Here is a 23397-nt window from a genome sequence, read left to right on the forward strand (position 1 = left end):
TCAAATTGAGCAATAACCCTTTTGGAATAGAACAGAGTAGAGCTGAGGTGAAAGATGTTCTACTGTGCAACAAAAGCATTCCGACGGCAGAATAGTGGGCTTTTTTGGGTGGAAATCCATGCATGCATAAGCCTTCCCCGCTTCCCGAGGCTGATTAATTGGTTAAATTACTTATTTTATGTTGTAATTAATTAGTTAAATTTGTAATTAATTAATTAGTATACTTAATTAGTTAGTATCATAGAATAGTTAATTAATCATTGGTTTTGTAATAACTAGCTAGCATAGTTAGTTTATCTATTATTGTAGTTAGTTAATTTGTTTTGTAATAGCTATTTAATTAGTTAGCTAGTTAGTTTATTCGTACTCTCCTGCGCAAGGGCAAGCAATGTAATAATGTGTATATCTTCCAACCCCACGTCTTTCTCTGTTTTATTTACTTGCTTATGATGGTTAGTTTAGGGCATCATGTTTTATTTAGCATCTCTCATGCCTTGCATCTATTGTATTGCATGCATCGAGGCTCGGTTCATCATTCTAACTTGCATTATTAGTTTAACGCTTCTTTGAATACGTGCTTAGATCACATGCTATCAAATTGATTCGTATACCATATTAGTAGTCGAGCTTAGTAATTGCATGTCGCATACGTTGCATTAGTCATATTGCATAAGTTAGGATCATGCATTTTTCTAACTCTTTTATTTTTTTATTTTTGGCTTGGAGTACTAGGTGAGCTTTTATTTGCTTTAGCATATTGCATTGAATGTTGGTGTTGCCATGTCAAAGCATGTTCACCATGAGGCTAAGTGCTTATCTGATAAACTGTTTGAATACCTATGGATGAAGGCTAGTTGCTTGAATTGGAATAATTTGAGTAATGTTCATATGTGATCACTTTTTCAAGTGGTACATATTTGAAACAATTTTCAAAACAAACATAAAATCAAATGTTCCAATTTTTGTAAATTAGTCTATACTTGTGTGCGCATCGCCTAGTAAGTTAGCTTAATGAATCGGAACAAGAGCATATAATGTACATAAGATTTACATCATGATTAGTAGAGATTGATCTTTGATCGAGCGAGCGGGGGGTTTAATTCATGACCTTTCCCTCTTGTACTTAAGTTCCCGAGTTGAAACAATCTTGGTGATGATGGACACGTGACCTTTGGCATGAGTCATGGGTTTCTTAAATTTTTTGAAAATATTTAGGTAGAAACTCTGTATGTGGCAAAGCAGTCCATTTTTGGCAATTTGATTCAAAATTAATTTTCCAAAAGATTTGTTGGATTTGGACTCTTTGATGTTTATCTATTTCACATTGCACTTGTGAGATCAGATTTAGAACTGCGAGAGTTCGATACTGTAATGCTAGTCATCTTCCGAAAGGGGACACAAAAAGTCGAGCAACAGTTTTTGGCGACTCTGCTGGGGAATTTAGAGAACTTGACTTGAAATTGATGATCTGAAATTTTATCTACACCTATATGTTTCTGTGCATTGTATTTGCATTGGTGTGCTTAACTCACTGTGTTTGCCATCTGCTATTCCTGGACAGTTACCGGAGGCTTGCCTAAAAGCTTGCCAAAAGGCTGACCGGTCATGGGCTCTGCCATGATGGGAAGACAACCCTTGGATCTGGATTACTGTTGTACTGTTTGATCCTCCTTTCATTTCTCGGTGTTAGGCGTGAGAGGTATATTAGGTAATCTTGTTGAGGTACCATTTTTTACCATTCGGCCTAGTTGCATATCGAAAAACCATAGAGACTATTCCAAATTAGGACAAGATGCTCACCCAAATACAAGATTGTATAAAACCGCTTATTTGAAACAGTAAACCCTAGTTCCTGACGAAACTAGGACAGGGTAACCCTACCCTCTCATAGGGGTGTTTTGGCTCTTGCTTAACTGGTATGTGCTTTACAGTGAAACTGTACAGGGATATGCATATCAGCTGCAAATTTGGTATCTCTTTTGGAGGCAGAAATTAGTGTGGACTGCAGTCGTATAGCTTTGATCATGTCAGTGTTGATAACGTCTTAGCTGAGGTGCTATGTGATTTCTGATTACTGTTTTCTTTTGCTTTGTTTCTCCTGCTAGGTAGTTTTAAACCATAGCTTCAGAAAGTTTAGATATCCCCCAAGTACTTTGGACGCTAGTTAGAAGACTTTGCAAAGCCGGGGATCTTGTTCGAAGACAACCCGTGTTTACCTCACTCCCACTGGTTACAAAATGAAGGAGAATCAGGCAGAGTTCACCGGTTCAATTTTACAGCAGTCACCCCTCTATTCACCTATGTCTAGTCAGATTCGGGAACGGTCATCCACTTCTAGCCCAACACGAGATCGATCTCCTATTCCAATGGCACAGTATCCCTCAGTTAGTATGGAAGACTTGATACATCATCTGCAATAGACAGTTGAAACCCTACAATAGGATACAGCCCGCCTAGCCGAGGTCACGGCCGGTCAGGCGAAGGTTATAACCAAGCTACAACAACAACAACCATAGCTAGTTATGGCCTCTACATCCAATGCACCTCCCATGGTTATTCCATCACCCGGAGCCACTGCTCATACTACCAATGTCCAAGAAACTCAGGGCAATCCAGCAGAGCCAATCCTAGCACAAGCCTCCAAAACCCTTGTTTATTAGACTGAGGCTTCGTTTGAGTTTGAGGTTGACCCAACTGTACTCAAGGTCAATAAACAAGAAAAGTTGTTTAAGACAGCACAAGGGGTTAACTCCATCCCGGGCATAGAGGACGGGTACACCGATTCTGCAGTGACATTGCCAGATTGATTAAAATGTTGCATATTGATTGTTTTGACGGTTCTGGAGATCCGATGGTTCACCTACAACTGTTTTCAGACACTTACGGCCGATGGGCCTAACTAGACTACAGAAGTTGTCTCTTTTTGGCCATACCATGTCGAGTATAGCGACCATTTGGTATGCTAAGTTGGAGAACTCTGTCAAGCAGAATTGGGAGGAGATGGCCGAGGCCTTTGTCGCACATATTCCTACAATGCACTGATCGAGGTCACAACTCGTGATCTCGAAGCAACACGCCAAGAGCCGAAGGAGGGTTTCTCTGAATTTGTGACAAGGTAGAGAGCTAAAGCCTTGATGATGACTACGAGGCCTTCTAAGAAGGATCAGATCGGGATGGTTGTCCGGAATCTACACGGCACGTTGTTGTAAAAGATGATTATCCTACATTTGTTCACATTTACGGAACTCCAAGAAATGGGGGTGCAAATTGAAGACACCATGAAACAGGGGCTTATCACAGATTAAAAGCAGCCAATAAAAAGGCCGTTTGTCTGTAGTTCCAATGCTACCAGTGTAGCACAACAGCGAGGCTGTTAGAAGTAAGCGTTATCATCACAACCAAGACTGCTGATCCCTTTGCCAACACATGCTCACAAACACCGTCCAATCCTAACTGATCCCAAAGGAGCTTCAACCAACTGTACATGACTCTCTCGCAAGCCATGAAGGTGCTAGTCAAGAAAGGGCATCTTAAACCTTTAGAACCCCATCCCCTTCCTGATTCTCTTCCATCCAAACATAACCCCGCAAAATACTGTACGTTTCACCAATAGCATGGTCATAACACCGACCAGTGCTTTCGATTGCGTCATGAGATTCAGGATCTCATTGACAATAAGGTGATCGCACCACCTCAAAAACCAAACGTGACCACAAATCCACTCCCAACCCATAACCAAGTCCCTCTACCTCAAAATCTCAACCTGATCCATACACTGGCCACCCCTTATGACCCCAGCGTATATATTACTCCCTCCCACCTACCAAAGCTAACGTTGTTCATTTTGGAAATTGTAGATTTGTGCATGATAGACGTCCAACCCTCAACCCAAGCCTGTGGTGATGCTTACAGTGGAAGGGGAGTTGACATTGGAGGAAGGTACTAGTTCGTTGCCGGAGTGCCCTGAGGACTTACCTGATAGGACGTATGATCCAAGCTGCTACATTGTGTCAATTGGTCAAATCAAGCCAGAATTGGTGCTGCCAACCTAGGTAGACATCAATGTCGTAAGATAGGATGGCCCGAACCAAGGGTTGGATGATCTAGTAGAACTTGAGGAAGAATTGGACAACTTGTAATTCTTCAACGAGCAGGATCAGGGGGATATACAAATCGGCTGGTTCGACTTGAACGGATCAACTGACAACACTGGATGGCTGAGTGATGAGCCAGATAAGGAAAAAGAAACTAGAATGAAACTAGAAAAAAGGATGTAGAGATTGCTGTAGTAGCCAGAAGGGCCGATAAGAAAGAAAAGCTGCCAGAGAATGCTAGCCTCGGAAGTGGGTGTCATGAACACTGGGGATAGTGAACAGGAAGCTGCATTGAGGCAATTTGAATGAGAAAGGGTTGAAGACGACCGGGAAGCTGTAATGGCCTAACACTCTGTGGCGGATACCTATGATGTAAAGGTGATACAAGCAGAGCCGAGCAACTGTATATCGACCGTTGAGGGTGAATGGTGGGACGATGATGACCTACATCTGGCCGACACCGATGAAGACTAGGGCGAGTGCCTTTCAAACAATACATGGTATGTTGAAAAAATAGACCATCTGGCAAGAAGCGAGCGGTATTTTAAGCTACCTCACCTGGATCAAGCAGAGGCGTCTAGAAAAGACAGAGTGGCAGAGAAATAGAAAAAGAAACAACTAGAAGAAGAGGTAGTGATGAAACAGCTTAAGAAAATCCAACCAGACATCTCTATCTGGGGTCTTCTCATGGCCTCCCGAGTGCACCGACAGGCGGTGTTATCGGCGGTGTTATCAGCAGTGGACAAGGTTAAATTGTCCATTGACACCACGCCCGTGTAACTGGTGGGTTTGGTTTTTCCAAGTGGTCCCAGGCCAACCCTTACCTTCTCTGACAAAAAACTATCGCTGAAAGGCTCAGCTCACAATTAACTATTGTACATATTTGTGGAATGTAGGGAGAAATGGGTGCCGGTGGTGTTGGTAGATGTCGATTCAGTTATCAAGGTCTATCCTTCTTCCACCGCCTATGCAATTGGCCTCAAACCAGCGAACTTTGTTCCCACAGCCCAAGTAATACTAGCATATGATAATACGAGCAGAGAGGTTACGGGCACAGTGAAAATCAGAGTCCAGGTGGGCCCAACTGAGCAAGAGGTTAAGTTTCATGTCATGGATGTGCCGGCTACCTTCAATTTGCTGTTAGGGAGGCCCTGGTTGCATCATGTGAAGGCTTTTTCTTCCACTCTTCATCAGATGTTGAAATACCTTCATGGGATAGGAGTGGCAATTGTTTTTGGAAATTCATCCATTCATCCACCGCCAGAGGTAACTATACCAGTGCTGGAGATCACCTATGGCGAGGAGGACGCATTCCTTTTAGGATTCACTTTGGCTGAAGCTCGGGTAGTGCAAACCATACTGGCCGCAGACTACGGCATGTATGTCAGTGCTCAATCTATCTATTTCATGAACAAACTGCAGCATCTTCCAGGAATGGGACTCAGAAGAAGTGGCTGAAAAGGTGTTGCAGCACTGACAGATGTGCCATACAACCCACATGCCTTTGGACTAGGCCATGTGCCCACCAAAGCGGACTGGATCAGGAAGGGGAAAGAAGTGAGAGGCATAACTAAGGCAAAACAAGCCAGGAAACACTTTGAGCTCATCCATAGGCCAATCCAGGGGACACTGAATGGCTTCTTTGGGAGGGAGAATATTTCCCTTTTTGCGACTTTCCTGAGCCTTGGGTGAATTCCTCAAAGCAGCGTGTCCTCGGGTTCGAGATCTTCTTTGATCTGTAGCTGCAGGACAGTGATGATGAGGAAATGGCTGAAATAAACATCAAAGCTAAACATAGCATGGAAGATGACTCAGATAGCAGCGAACATGGAGTAGGGGTAGTACTGGCTAGACTCCTGACAGATCATGTGGCCAACCTAGTGAAATTGGGGGATAACTTTACTGTCTCCATGACCAGGGAAGAATCGGGTGTGAACCTAACCAGTGACATTTTGGATGCATCATGGGCACCATCTCTTATCTAGCAATTGGAGGAAGGCTATCTATCCAGTTCTGAATTGGGTAATGAGCTAGAATCTAATTCCCCTAAGTTTGTGGGGTCGGGATCAAATTCAAGTTCCTCTGAGTTTGGGTTTGGTATTTCTGGGGGTGGTAACCCGAATACCAAAGTCCTGTCTAGGTCTTCATTCAACTTTTCTTTTGAGTCTATAACCGAAGATCTAGACTTTTTGAATGAAAACTCTACAGATTTTGTGTACTTCTCTGTGCCGTTGGTTTATTGCATTGACCAAGATTTTTAGAATTTTAATGAAAACGAAGAGGACGAAGTTCCCTTGGCTTTGAAAAACTTGATTAATCGAGAGGAGGAGAGGTTTGCTAAGCCATGTACTGATGAAATCATTGCTCTTAATATGGGTACTGAAAAGGATCTGCGTTTGGTCTAGATCGGGTTCACGTTGTCTTCGGAGGAGTGCGAACGTTTAATCGCTTTGTTAAAAGATTTCAAAGATGTTTTCGTGTGGTCCTACGAAGACATGCCTAGAATCGATCCTGAGATTGAACAGCATCGAATCCCTCTTGACCCCGTGGCCGACCAGTCAAGCAGAAGTTGTGTAGAATCTGTCTGGATTGGGCGCTGAATATCAAGAAAGAGGTCACCAAGCAGATCAAGGCAAGTTTCTTGTTAGTATCTGAGTATCCGACTTGGCTGGCCAACATCATCCTAGTGCCGAAGAAGGATGGTAGAATTCAGGTGTGTGTAGAGTTTTGGGACTTGATCAAAGCCAGTCCGAAGGATGACTTTCCTCTGCCACATATTGATGAGCTAGTGGATTTCACTGCAGGCCATGCATTGTTATCATTTATGTATGGGTTTTCTTGGTACAACCAGATTCTGATAGCACTCGAGGATAGAAAGAAGACCACATTCACTATGCCGTGGGATACCTAATGCTACCGGGTTATGCCGTTTGGTTTGAAAAATACTAGAGGTACCTATCAGAGGTCTGCGATCACCATTCTGCATGATATGATCCACAAAGAGGTTAAGGTATACGTGGATGACATGATTGTCAAGTCCAAAGAACGAGAGGGCCACTACACCGCCTTGAATAAGTTCTTTCAAGTGATCAGGGAATACATATTGAGGTTAAACCCGCAGAAATGCACCTTCGGCGTAACGATAGGAAAAATGCTGGGTTTTTTTATCACACAAAGGGGCATTGAAGTAGATCCTTCCAAAATCAAGGCCATCTTAGAAATGCCACCACCGAGGACTGAAAAGGAGGTACAACCCTTTCTGGGTAAATTACAATTCATAAGAAAATTTATTTCCAAATTAACCTTGACTTGTGAACTACTATTTGGTCTCCTGAAGAAAGAGAAGAAATTCCAATGGGATGATCGCTATCAATTTGCCTTCAAACAAGTTAAGTAGTACCTCCAGAATCTGCTTGTGTTGTTGCCACCAGAACCGAGGATGTTAAGACCCAAACTCACTCCTATAGGTTTAACGTCATGACCAGTCAGTAATTATAGATTACCTACAGCCTCTATACAAATGAACCTCTTAATATAAAGTACGAGGCTCAGTGGAAATTTGAAACAACATAGAAATTATCCATTGAGCAGTGCGTATATGAGGAGAACTAATATAATAAGCAAAGTTTTGATTTAAAAGTACATTTATCACAATTGTACAAAATTCATGTCTTGCAAATATACAGCCCCAACTATAAACAAATACAAAACCATTGAAATACACAAAAGGGGGTTTAACTAGCATGGCTCCTCCTGAGCTTGATCATTTCATTTAGAAGCTCCTCAAAAGGGCTGACCCGGGTAGACTCGAGGCTTTCTAACTTTGATGTTTAGCTTGCCCACCTACATATATATATATATATATATAAATAGTAAGCTAGAGCCCAGTGAGTAATAACAGAATAAAGAGGTTATGTGAATGAAGTTCGATAACATGCTCATCAAAATTCTCGTTTCAAATCTTTATATCCAATAAATTTCATAATCGACGTCATTCAATATCAAAATATGTGGCGTACCCACGAACAATAACATTCCAATCATAGTGGAGCAAAAACCAATGGACCACGAAGGATCAAGCCAGTGGACCACGAAGGGTCAAACCAATGGACAACAAAGGGTCAAACCAATGGAGCACGAAGGGCCAACACTAGAGATCTCTGTGTAATCCAATAGCCATGGTATTGTTACCTTCAGGAAAGGGCCTACATCCAATGGTCGTGGTATTGTTACCCCCAGGCAAGGGCCTACAACCAATAGCCGTAGTATTGTTACCCCCAAGCATGGGCCTATGTTCAATGGATGCCACAAATACTTTTCGAAAATGAACTTCATTTATCATTACAAAATAACTTTTCAATAAACCATTCAATCAGTCACATATTGATTCCAAAGCAGTAACAATTTCAAAAATAATATTAATTGAACATATCTTTATAAAGTTACTATTTATAGTGGTTTGAGTTGTCACTGAGCCTCGGACGTCCACCTAAACAAAACACGTAACAGAAGCACATTTGACGCACCAATTAATTTTAATTCAATTCTACTCATGTGTTTCTAACTCATTCTATGATTATATGAGTCCAAATGGTGCCTAAGAATACTTGGAGTGGCATGAGGATGCAAATATGCACTTAAAAGAGCTGGTAAAATTTTTTTGAAAGCAGGGTCTCCACTCGAGCGGGGGTTCAAAAACAAAGGTGGTCGCTCAAGCGCAACTTTTGATGCTCGAGCGGTTTGCAAACTTCGCAAAATTACTAGTTGCATGAAATTCTCGCTCGACGGTCGCTCGAGCGAAAGACTGAGTAAAAAGGGTCCTCGTTCGAGCTCCACTTTGGTCGCTCAAGCGGCCTGTACAATTTTGTAAAACTTCTGGGAGCCCGATTTTCACGCTCAACTAGAGCTTTCCCCGCTCGAGCGAACCAGTCAAATTTTGGACTTTCTATAACTGTGTTTGAAGTTCAAACATGATATTCAAAGGTCCCAAACTTGTGTTCTAGGTTCAAAAACATGGGAAAACTTTATAAAACACGGAAGCATAGCTAATTTGGAACCAATTTCCCAAAACCATGGCAAATTCCCAACCAAGAACTTCAATTTCAAGTTATAAAACAAGTTTAATTCAAATTGAGTGTATATTTCATCAAAACATAATCAAGTGACATGAGAAGCATGAAAACACGAAGGATTCTTCAAATTGAGGTGTAATTGTGCTATGCATGTTGGAATTTCATGAATTCTAACTCAAGTTATGCATGCATGTACATGTTTAACTCTTAACTTCCAAAATCAAGGTCGTTGAAGCTTCTATTTAACAATTTCATGCAAATGAACTCAAAACTTAGATGAATTCACCTTCTACATGTTTTATTTACAAAGATTAGGGTTGAAGATCATACCTAAGACTTGAATTCAAGTGTTGTATAGCTTAATTCTACAATTCTCCACAATTTCCTTCACAGTTCTTCTTCTTCTACTTCTTCTTCTTCTTCTTCTTCTTCTTCTTCTTCTCTCTCTCTCTCTCTCTCTCTCTCTCTCTCTCTCTCTCCAAGTGTTAAGTTAATTCCCCCCTCTCACAAAATCTCAGCCAAGTGTGTGTGTGTATATGAGCTCATAAGCTTATTTAGAGCTATTTATATGGTGGGATTAGCTTAGCCTAATCAAGTATGATTAAGGTTAAGTAATTTAGGCTCAATGCTAATTAATTCAATCAGTTTAATCTAATTATTTTGATACAAATCAATTTTCAATTAAAGTTGCCATAAAATTCTAAATATTCTAATTTGTCTATTACGCTAATCAATTTCAATTTCTGAAGTCGTTTGGGCTCTCAATTTCTGTCTCTAAGTTGTCAATTCGAATAGATATTCCATGTAATGGCAGATAATCACAAATTAAGCATGTAATCACATAAGTAAACAAACAATCATGCAATTAGGCTCATTAAAATAACATAATATACTAGTTCAGAGGTCGGGTTCGTCACAGGGAAAGCCTCTGATTCTGTACTTGTCAGTAATAGACACTACCATGGGATTCATGCTCGCTTAGGAATTTGAAGATAGGGTGGAGATATCCATTTACTACTTGAGTAAGAAAATGCTAGATTATGAGACCTGCTGCACTCCGTTAGAGAAAGCTTGCCTAGCCTTGGCATGGGCTATCAGGAAGTTGAGGCACTACTTGTTAGCTCACTCTGTAATCCTGGTTTCGAGATTAGATCCCGTCAAATATCTCTTTGAGAAACCAGCGCTTATGGGTAGGCTGGCCCGTTGGTTGCTTTTTCTTTCCAAATTTGATCTTAAATATGTCACTAGCAAGCCGTTTAAGGGAAGAGCTGTAACGGAGTTCCTGGCAGACCACCAGGAAGGAGATGAGGCAGTGGAATATTTGTTCCCAAATGAAGCCATTCTGCAAGTTGAAGAGGAAACTTGGATGTTGTACTTTGATGGAGCGTCCAATCAGTATGGTTATGTGATAGGTGTGTTGCTGATAGCACCTAACGACTCCCATATACCTTTAGCTTTTAAACTCTAGTTCAAGGTGTCCAATAATGAAGCAGAATATGAAGCGTGTATTGCTGGTTTAAAAGCAGCCCTGGAATTAGGGCAATAAGGTTTGATGTCATTGGGGACTCGAACTTAGTTGTTTCTTAAGCGAATGGAGACTGGAAAGTCAAAGAAGAGAAGATGAATGGTTACCATTAGACCCTGGATGTTCTGATTCCGCAGTTTGAAAAGCTGACTTTCACGCATTTACTAAGAGAAAACAACCGGTTTGCTGATGCTTTAGCAACTCTATCTTCTATGGTAGACATCCCACTCAGATGCGTCCAATTATCATCAAACAGAAATACACACCGACTTACGAAACTATTGCCGCGATAGATGAAGTGCAAGACAAAAATCCCTGGTACTACGATATTTGAAACTTTCTAGAAAAGGACGCTTATCCATTAGGGGCAAATGCCAAGGACAAACAGGGAATATGGCAAATAACAGTCCAATTTATCATCTGTGGAGGTAAGCTATATAAAAGAGGTCATCTATGAATGAATAAGTTGTGCGTGGAAGAAGAGCAATCGAAGAGCCTTACGGAGGTTATCCACAGAGGAGAACGTAGGGCGCATATGAATGATGTGATGCTAGCTCAGAAGATTCTCAGGCAAGGTTATTACTAGTTCACCATGGAGGAGGATTGTCTTGGTTTTCTTAATGTCAAATTTATGCCAATCGCATGAATATTTCGCCGTCAAAATTGTACAACATGACTTTGTTATGGCCTTTCTCAGTCTGGGGAATCGACGTTATCGGTGCAATCACACCAAAAGGATCGAATGGACATAAATATGTCTTGGTGGCGATTGATTACTTTGCAAAGTATGAGGAAGCTCAATCCTATGCAATGTTGAAAGCATCGCCTGTGGCCAAATTTATCAGGAACAATATTATCTGTCGGTATGGGGTCCCAAATGAGATTATATCTGATAATGGATGCCACTTCAAGAAAGAGGTGATAGACTTGCTGAAGAAATACAATGTGGCTTTTCATAAGTTATCTAACTACAGGCCACAAACCAATGGAGCTGTTGAAGTTGTCAATAAGAATATCAAGAACATCTTGCAGAAGATGGTAGAGACCTACAGCGACTGGCCAGATAAATTGCCATTCGCACTCTGGAGCTACAGAACTTCGATCTGGACATCTACAGGGGTAACCCCATTGACCGTCCTTACGACTTGGATGTCACCGCTTGCACACATAATGATGAGTGTATATGCTTGTCAAGTGCTCGAAGTCCTCAGCAGAATGCCACAGCTTTGAGCCTTTCAAACCCTACACCCCCGTTGCCTGTGTTTTGGACCCAAACTTGGATTTTCAAGCTTGCAACCTCTACTGGCCTGCCAGCCACTGCTATGTACTATCGGCCATTGCTTTTGGTTCCCGGCCACTAATATGGCCTGTCGGCCACCAATGTGTTTTGCAGATATTTTATGACAGCTTTGCCAGCTATTTGCACAGATGCTTGCATCTACTCCCACGTGTATGGCTGGATTTTATTAATAAATCATCAGGTCAATTATAATTTTTAATGATGTCAAAAATATATTTCAATTAATAATTCAGATAATTTTGTTGTTGTATAGAAGAGAAGTTAAAACTTTAATTTTTTATGTTAATTATGTTAAATAAATTTTGTTGACATAGGAGTATTTATAATTTTCAAAACTAATATGCGTATAAGTGATATGTGTCCTTTTTTAAAAAAAAATAAAATTATAAATTTACTAAACTCAGTGAGTTAATCTGAACCAATTTAGTGATTACTTTCTATCAAAACACTAATGACACTATCAATTAGATCAAATTGATACAAAATTTAAAATTAAGGGTCAAAATTGAGTCAATTAAAAGTAGAATGACCAAAACGATACAGATGACAAAATGTAAAAACTACCAATATAATTTGCTCATTTGTATTTTACCCATAAATCTACCATGTGTGTTTAAAGTTATTGTTGCAAGACTGAATTTTGAGTAAATCCTACCCATTAATTTCATTTTCTAAGTTTTTTTATTTATTTATTTTTCTGAGTTGTTAGTATCACTGTTTAATTATTGATTGGTGGTAGTGACTGTATGCGTGAGCTGAAAGATAATTCTTATCCAAGTGTACAATTTTATGGAAAAATATCACATCAGTAAATATTTGAAAAATTAATTATAAATTAATAAAAAATTATATAAATATTAATAATTAAATATATATATATATATATTATGGATTTGTATGTATTTTTTTTTATGCATTTCCACTAGGGTGTAGTTACCCCAAATTTTACCAATGTTCCTCAGTCAATTTCCATTGACTATCTTATCTAATGTAAACACAATTATTATAGAATAAGTTGCTCGATTAGTAAGGGAATCGCAAAAAAAAAATGACGAGTCCTGAAAAAAGAGTTTTTAATATTTTCTTGCCTCTGTTTCTCTTCTTTGGACTTTGTAATTCCACAAACACCATAACTCCAATCCGACCCATCAAAGACGGTGATCTTTTAGTCTCCAACGATGACAGACCTTCGTAGTTGGGTTTTTTAGTCCTGGAAATGAATCATCCAGTCTCAGATATGTTGGAATATGGTACAACAAGATCTCCAAACAAACCATAGTTTGGGTTCCCAATTGAGACAACCCAATCAATGGTAAGTCCGGAGCAATATCCATCAACAAAGATGGAAACCTTGTCATCTACGAAGACAATACCCAAAACGTTACAACAACACTTTGGCATACAAATGTTTCAACAAAAGCTGCAATAAACAGTTCTTATTCAGTACGACTCTTGGATTTGGGTAATTTAGAGTTGTTGCTCCAAAGTGGTGATATTAATGGAAGAAGTAGTGTTGTTGTGTGGCAAAGTTTTGATTATCCTACCAATACTATGCTACCAAGCATGAAACTTGGGCTGGATCAGAAGGCAGGCTTGTACCACTTCCTGACATCTTGGAAGTCACATGATGACCCGGGTTTCCCCAGTCATTCTTGCACAAGAGCCCAACCCGGTTATGGAGAATCGGGCCATGGATTGGTGACAACTGGAGTGGCATAGCAGAGATGTCACCCAATTTCATATTGAATGCTAGTTATGTTGACAACAATGAAGAGCTCTTTGTGACGTACCGTCCTATTAATTTCTCAATTGTATCATTAGTGTTTTTGGATGAATTAGGGTATTTACAATGGAGTACGTAGAACTAGGACACTAGTAGATGGGTTAGGTTTTGGTCGGCTCCTAAGGATCCATGTGATTATTACAGCCGATACGGTCCATATGGTTATTGTGACCCAAACAATGGTAGTTTGTTCGAGTGCATGTGCCTCCCAGGATAAGAGCCCAGGTTGGCACGTGACTGATATTTACAAGATGGGTCAGCCGGATAAAAGAGGAAGCGTGCCACACTTTCTATGTGCAATAACAACAAAGAGTTCGTCAAAGTTGCACATGTAAAGATTCCTAATACCTCGGTGTAGCATATTCAGAGCAATCAGGATTCCCCTCTTTAATTTCTCTCCTTAACTCCCTACTTGTTAGGCCATTGGGCCTACTTTTAGGCCCAATTTTGATAATCCGAACCGTATACATTTTAAGATTTGTTGAGTATATCATACTTGTAAAAACTCAAGGTGATCGGATATTAGAAATTACATGTTCGGATCATCGAACTACAAATCATTTTTTTAAAAAAATTAATAAACAGTTTTCCGAACACATTCTTTTTGATATCCGATAAACTTAATTTTTCACAAGTATGATATACTAAACAAATCTTAAAATGTGAATGATTTGGATCATGGAAATTGGGCCCAAAAGTAGGCCCAATGACCCTATAAGTAGGAAATTAATGAGAGAGATCAAGGAGAGGATCCTAATTCCATTCAGAGATGAACATAAGTAATGAAGCGTGCAAGGACAAGTGCTTAAGAAATTGTTCATGCTTGGCTTACACGAGTGGTGTAGGGGGCATTTGTGTCACGTGGGTCGAGTGTTCTCTAATGGGAGATTAAACTTGTATATTCGAGTGGATGCAGTTGAATTAGGTATATTGTTCATTTTTACTAAAGGTGTGTTTAGGATTGATTTTTAAAAAGACATTTTTTTTTTCTATTTTTCTTTTTAGTGATTTTTCTTATTAAAAAAATTATTAAAAATTGTGGGAGCCGGATAATGGTATACATAGGAAAACCAAATGAATCTGAAGAAAATCAGGATATATACTATTCGGCTCCGTCCTAGGGGACCTTGAAGACGAATAGTTAAATCGGCCATAGAATCAGACGTACAAGAAGCCAAATGCAAATAGGCACACGACAAAATGGCAGAGTGGACAGTTATGCGTTGGATTAAAAGTGGGCCCGACCCCCGAGACCAAGGACGAGTATAAAAGAGAGGAGCATCAACTAAAGAGTGGTATGTGAAAATAAACTAAAGAAACTAAAGACACAAGCAAACGAGAGACATATACTAACTTGTCCATTAGAGTGCTAATTCTAGCACCCTCGACCGGAGTGTTAATCCCTTTTTCAGGTGGCAATTAGAGGATCAGGAACGTCCTTTAAGATCCAAGAGTATTTCTAAACCACTTCTCCACAAAAATTTATACTTATAAGCTCTACTCAATTAGATGGAGTCATATGTATATATACATAAAGTCCACTAACCCTGCCCCGCCCCCCCCCCCGTTCCCTCCCTCCAAATTTTTTTTGGTCTTTGATGAACTTTTTTTTTGAATTTTTAAAAATAATTTGATTATGATTTTCAGGATTCACTTTTCAAAAAATTAAACATTTTTATTTTTCGTATTGTTTTTTGTTTTTACTGAATTTTTATGATATTTTAAGAAATTATTTTAATTTTTAGATAGACTTAATGTAAATATACTTAAAAAATATAATATTTGTGATTTTTTTTTCAAAAAAATTCACTAAATACTAAAAAAAAAAAATTCAATACATTTTTCCCATTATTGTGCATTTTTTGATTTTTTAAAATATTTTTTTACAAATATTTTATTTTTTAGGCACATCTAAGTAAGGTGCACATAAAAAAGTAAAAAAAAAAAATTGCTTCAAATTTTAAAATTATTCATAAAAAATAAAAAAATACAAAAAATAAAAAACTCAATTTTCAGAAAATTAAATTCAGGAAATTGAAATCAAACACGGTGATTATTACTTTTTAGATCTTCCTACACTAGACGTACTAAAGACAAAATTCAAACACAATTTGAAAAAAAAGAAAAAATTTACTAAAGACAAAAATAAAAAAAAAAAAATGAATTTTTTAATTGGATTCCAAATGCACCTTAAATTTTTATAACAAGTTTTATGTTTCGTGTAAAAGAAAAATGAGCAACTGTGACAACAAACGTCATATATAGAATAGAAGGCAATCAAGTCATCTCTTTACCTAATCGCTGTTTTTTGTTTTTTTTTTTTTGAAAGAGGGTTTATTTCACAAAGAAACTTGTGCTCCCTACTTTCAACTGAAAATATCTTTCAAAGAAAATGACGTTTTTTTTTTTTTAAGTTACCACCTTAAAAAATAGCAGTAATATTATGAATTGAGAAATTTTATCCTGAATTTTGTCTAGATACATCAATCTATAGCTCGAATTTATTTGTATTTGACTAGTATACTATACCAATTCAATCTCTAATACATAGACACACTATATAAAAAAGAATGCCCCAAATTTAGCCCAAATGATAATTGTGTGGTTGAGATTGAATTTGTATAGTGTGGAGTCCATGTGTAAAATAAATTTGAACTACAAAATGATAATTTCAAATAATTTATGGATACTTAGATCTGGTTTGTAGTATTACTACCCACAAAAAATTGGGTAGATTCTTCTATTACAGTAGACTTGTACTAAAAATAATACCCAAACACACTACACAAAAAATTTTGGATAAATTCTTCTGGGATAGTAGATGATATGGTAATAGTTTGTAGTAATATAGATGGTTTTTGTGGATGTGTGGTGTTGGGTAGCGTGTATTGGGAATTAGCTCGGCTTAAGTAATGAAAGTAAAAGTAAAATAATCAGAAAACAATAAAAATATAGAATTTATGTGATTCGCAAAATACTTTTATTCACGGGTGAGAGAAATAATTCACTAACAATAAAAAAAAATACAATAATAAAACAAATAAACTCGCTAAAATTTTTTCCCACTTGCTAATATTGTTCTCATCTTTGCACCCACAAATTAATACACACTTAATCACTAAAATTATCCTTTTGGTACAACCGTACCAAACCATAAAAGCTCATTTTTACTCTGGCCAAGAGTAGAGAGAACATATTCATCCGATTTTTTATCCGATGTTTTATTGATAAGGAGGAAGAGATTGGAGTGTTGTTTTTGGTATGGCTAGGGGTGAGAATTGCGTTGTGTTGATCATATTTGTTTTGTATTATTTGGGATTTGTGTTAGAATATTTACAACATTAGCTCAACTTATTTATTTTTTTTGTATTATCTTGTCATATCATTTTAAATTCATATTGTGTTAGTTAATTTGTCAAGTCAAAAAATATATATTTTATTTGAAATTAGTATATGTAAATGTTAAAAGAAATTTCTTTATTAATTAAGTTCTATAAAACAAATTTGTACTGGATTGCTTAACTCTAATTCCATTTATCCAATTTTAAAAAATTAAAATTTATTTTTTTATTTAATTTTTGAATTACAATTGACTCTAAAATAGTAAATAAAAGGAAAAAATTAATTGTAATAAGAAAAAAAAATAAAGATGCTATGTTTGTCCTAAATTTGTATTTTTCATATTTTTTATTTAATTTAATGCTGTTACATAAGCGATTTAACCATATCATGACATCCATTATTGATGTAATATCATATGTTTGTATTTTTTTCATTAATAGAATTCTTTTTTTGTTGATAAAAAAAATCATAACATCCATTAGTAAAAATAGTATTAACTCCCCAAACAAAGGTTTTGGATTCAATTGAAGAGGGGTGGAGAAATTGTGAATGAAATATAATTTTTTTTAAATATATTTTCTTTACATGGATGATTCTTGTTTGAATCTGCTGAACTTGGGTCATGGTTTTCTTCGTTGCAGCATCTCAACAACAATCAAAGATTTATCATGGAAGGATAGTGGCCGTTATGGTGAAATTTGTTGTGGTCATCTCCCTTCTGATTATCTTCTATTTGGCAATGACAAAGAGAAGAGGTAAATTAATTGCCTTTTATATATATTCATCTTTCGTTTGCTCTTCTTAAGGTGTTTATTGGTTGGTTGGCATCTAAGGTTTTATTTTATCAGGAGTGCTGGTTTTCATATTTTTGCTATCATGGGGTGGTGTTTGTAGGGGGCTTTCTAGTTGTACTATTGCCTATGCTATATATATACTAGAAGTGTTGGCACACACTTAGTGTACACGAGGGAAACAATTAGATTGGCAATTACAAATTGAAAGAGTTAAATAGGGTTAGAAACTTCTTCAAATAGTTACAGCGTGATCTGGCTTCGTCTATACCACCATGTCTGTTTTCTTTTAGAAGATATATATATTTAAAAAATAGAGTCGGTAAACTACATGGACTTTGTTATATCTTTCATTCTTTTTTTGTTAGTAGTTTGGACCTTCAATTTCTATCATTTGTTGTCTAGTGTAGTATTTGTGTGTGCCCAAAGGGTGGGGAGTGTACTTCCCTCACAAATAGCATGTTGTGGTGGCTCGGATAGAATTATATGGTTATTTTTCTGCACTTTTCTTGCTAAATTTACAATATACTTTTCATACACTACAAAAAAATTGACTTTTTGCGACGGTAAAATACCGTCGCTAAGACTCCTAATGCCGTCGCTAATACTTTTTGCGATGGCAAGAGGGGGGTCGCAACTGCAGCGGTTGCAAAAGAGTTTTTGCGACGGTAAGTGCCGTCGCTAATGTTTTGCGACGGCATTTTTTGCCTTTTTGCGACGGCACCGTGCAGTCGCTAATAACATTTGAAATTTCTTGACTTTTTTGCGACGGCCCTGTTTTACTGTTGCTAAAAATGTCATTTGAGATGGCAAAAAATACCGTCGCCAATAGTCTTTTTTTTAAAAAAAAAAAACTACTTTTTGCGACGGTGTGGTGCCGTCGCAGAAAATATAAAAAATATGTAATTTTCTATTTTTTGCGACAGTGTAATGCCGTCGCAAAAAATATTAAAAAATAATAAAATTTCTATTTTTTGCGACAGTATAATGTCGTCGCAAAAAAGTAAAACCTGTAACAAAATTAATAAAAATATTAAAATTTTCTATTTTTTCCGACGGTGGTGCCGTCTCTCTCTCTAAGAGCTAATTATTTACATTCTATTCACAAAAACATCATAACAGAAAATAAAAATAAAAATTTAAATTGATCAAACCATCAAATTCAATATTTTACAAAGAACAATTAAACTGTACATGTTCATAAAAGCATATTTAAATTATAAAATTCACCCAAATCCTAAAAAAAAAATAATAATAAAATAAAATCTAAAATTCACCAATCAGCACATTGGATATTTAAATGCTCTTACAAAAATTAAAAAATTTCCAACAAGATCTCAATTTTGAGCCTATTTCAAAAATCAAGCTCCAAATTCCTTATTTCTAGAATCAGATCTTCCCCTCGGCAAAATTTATCCTTTTGACCTACAAATAAATAGATAACTACAATAACCCGACCCTCATGTGTTTCTGATATCATATCAATCCCACGTTCTGTGCATTCAAATGCTTATTGTGAAATTTTATGTGAAATTAAGATTAATTAAATGAATCCTATGATTAAGGATGCGTATCTGTTTGATAAGAAAAATCTCTGTTATGATTATAATGTTTGGATCAGAAATTGAGGGCCTTGGAAGCCTGATTATCCGAAATTGCTTTTGTATTTGGAATCATCGTAAATTTTAAGTAATAAGAAGCATTTTTGTAATAACCCGACCCTCGTGTATGTTTTCTAATATATTTTCAGACCCTATTCTGTGTTTTTGAATGCTTGTTGTGAAATTCCATGAGAAATTGAGGCTAAGTAAGTAAACCCCATGTTTAAAGATATCCATCTGTTCAACAAGGGAAAATATCTGTTACATCTCTAAGTTAGAAGCAGAAATTGGAAGCCTTAGGGGCTTAATTAACTGAAATTGATTATATATATATGATCAACATAATTTTTATGTAATATTGAGCATGTTTGGGAAATTTCAATTTCAGATGTTTGAACGATTGATTTTTGTCTTTATTCAATATATGTATATATATATATATATATGTCTATGAGAAGCCTCTTTGAAGAAGACTTAGGAATTTCTCATAAAACCCCCTTGGGAGACAAGTGAAGGGAAGAGTGGAACAAGGAAGGATTGAGTGAGAGAAGACCTAGAGGGGAAACTTCAACAAGATTAGAGATTGAATAATCTAGAGAGAATTGGAAAGATCTAAGCTCAGAAGTAAGTTCTTTAGCTTCTCTAACTCCTCTCTTGAATTTGAGTGTGATTCCATCATAATTGTACAACCTGGACTTGGAACATGCTTTCAAATTGGATGATTTTCAATTATGTTGTCTATGCATATATGTGGGGAAATTATCTTTTGTTTCTCATGAGAATTATGTAGAATTCACCATGCATATATATGTGATGTTGAATGCATAAGAAAGTTTAGTTATGTTTGAGAATCAAGAATCTAGTTTATGTCTAGGTTGATATGTATGTATTTGGAGATCCTATTAACATGAGTTTTAGGTTATGTTTTATTGATTAAACATGTTAATTTGAGCCTTGTGGAAGTGTCCCAAAAGGATGTGATTTTGAAGCAAAATTCGGACTGAAATTGCAGAATCGCCGCACGTGCGGGATTCATGGCCGCACGTACGGGGGTTGTGGCCGCACGTGCGGGAGAAGAACAAATTTGGGGTTTTGATTCTGCCAAAAAGGCACGTGCCGGCCGCACGTGCAGGACCAGCCGCTGCACGTGCGGAGATCCCAGCCGCACGTGCGGCACATGTGGGAAAATACGGGTTTCTCTGTTTTGCGTGCTGAACCCTCGGATATTTTTAGAATTTGCATTTTATGCCTATTAACATGCGTAAAATTCATTCGAAGTGAATTGAACCAAGAGAGGATTTAACAAAGAGAAGTGAACTAATTTGTAAGTTTGAATGTGTGCAGGGCACACTACGGGAGGAACAAGCACGTCATCACAACACTGTGAATAATAGTACGAAGACATACATTTTATTTATCATTGATAACTATTATCACTAACGCTTTGTTTCTTGTAAGTGTTACACGAACATGTTACACGAACATTTATGATGATTGAAAGTCAATGTGAACGTTGAAAGATTGGCATACATCGGTATGACTTTGAAATGACTATGTTTTGTTAATAATGAATAATAATTCTCTGTTATTTATAAGCAAACCACGTCATTTCTGAATGAATATATGGAATTATGTTAATCTTTAAACCAAGTATCTGTATGAAACTAAGATTATTCCATTGTGATACATATGGACCTAAGGTCGTTAAGAACCTATGACAAACATGCAAATGTGTAACATTCTTATGGGACTCACGTTAGGATGTGGGTTATTCTGTCCTTATTAAGCATATGGTAATGATATATGTGACCTCAGTTAACAGTTGTTATTATTATTATTCAGTTTTCTGCGAGACACCTGTATTAATTTGTAACCAAGCTATGGGAAACTTATGGGCATTATTACATAATGGTATTCTACGAAAACTGGAATTATTTCTATTACTGTTCCAATTATGCTATGCTAAGACATGATATGATGATTCGGTCTTTAAGACTTATGAAATTCTAGTATGAAACAAAGTGTTGTACGGAACTAAGTGCTGCAATGCGAGTTACCGCTAGAATCCGTACGAGCCACCTCTTGAGTTCATACATGTAAGACAACGGCTTTATGCCATTACATGGGCTTTATGCCATTACATGGGCTTTATGCCAATCTGATAAGGGCTTATGCCGTTCTGGTATGAAACAAAGTGCTGCACGGAACTAAGTGCTACGACGTGAGTCACCTCTAGAATCCGTGTGAGACACCTCTTGGGTTCATATATCTATATGTTCAAGGGCTTAATGCCAATCTATGTTCAAGGGCTTTTTATGCCATATGTTTCAAGGGCTTTAATGCCAATGTGTTTCAAGGGCTTTATGCTATTCTGATAAGGGCTTTATGCCATTTTGTTAAGGGCTTCATGCCATTTTGTTAAGGATTTCATGTCGTTCTGTTAAGGGCTTAAAGCCACTGTGTTTAAGATTGGGGCCAAGGCCGTTCTGTAAAAGATACTTTAAGTATAAATGATCTTGAACATGACTATGCTATACAATGTTTAATGAAATCCGTATTTTGAGTTACGAAATGTTTCATATGATAAGTAATTTCTGAAATAAGAAAAATGCTATGAACTTCTGATATGTTTATGATATGATACGCTTTCTGGATAATTTTCCCAAATGCCTAGATGCACTATGAAACCCCAAATATTCAAGATATGACAAGTTTTCTGAAAAAGATACTTTGCTATGCATACAGAAATAAATAAACCATATGTTCTCTTTATTGATAAATGCACGGATATGTATTATAATTCACGTTGAGCATTGAATTGTTATGTGCTATTATTCACTGAGCTTAACTCACTCTATTCTATGTTTGTTTCTGTAGGCACTCAACCTGGAGGTCAACCTTAACTTGTGGCTTTTGTTACCCAATTGCCAATCCCTGAGTGTCTAAGCTCCTAGATGTTGATCGTTCAAGTTATGGAGTTTTGCTAAGTTTTTAATTTGTACCCTAAATGTCTGTTAAGATCGATGTATATGTATATGTATATGTATATGTATATGTATATAGCTGTCTTCAGATGCACGTCTTTGTATATTTATCTGCATTATGTAATTTGTGATCCTGGCATGGTAGTGGTAGCTCAATGGGTATTATGTTACGCTATTATATGTTAATATATGCTTCCGTTCAGGCCCCATAGGTTATATTCATCAGGTTTTATGTCCGTTTCTGAGGTGGTCATGCCCAAACTTTTAGGGGCGAGTTTGAGGCGTGACAATAACAGTTGCAAATTATAATCTTTTGGAGAAACTAACTATTTAAACACCAGTAATGAAGACAATGAAGACTGTGGAAAGAACACTTACGTTGTCATCAGGAACAACTGCATATCTCTCAATTGGAGAAACCAAAACTTTCCCTGCTCACAAAAAATAATAATAATAATAATAATAATAATAATAATAATAATAATAATAATAATAATAATAATAATAATAATAATAATGGAATTCAATGTAGTCCAAAATAGTGTAATAAACTCTTATTGTAATATACCTGGGGAATTTTTTCATGTCTGATGGGACTGGGAAGGGTTGGACTTAAAGGGTTCCTACCTGTCTTGGATTGTAGAATACACAAATTTATTTTGTAGGAACTCACATACAGAGGGTCCATCATAAAGAATTGTGAGAAGAATACTAATATGTGATTACAATTAACTCTATATATGGTAGTTAATCAGGTGTAACGAAAAAATAAAAAAAAACAGGGTGTCCACTAAAAATTAAATTTTTATTTTATTTTCTGTATTTTTTGTGCAGTAATTTATGATCTATGGTTGTTAGGAAAGATGAGAGGGAGACGATATAAATGCTTTAGAGCTCTAATATTG

The sequence above is a fragment of the Camellia sinensis genome, chromosome 5 (assembly GCF_055761805.1).
Source record: "Camellia sinensis isolate YWXY chromosome 5, ASM5576180v1, whole genome shotgun sequence".
Classification (NCBI taxonomy): Eukaryota; Viridiplantae; Streptophyta; class Magnoliopsida; order Ericales; family Theaceae; genus Camellia; species Camellia sinensis.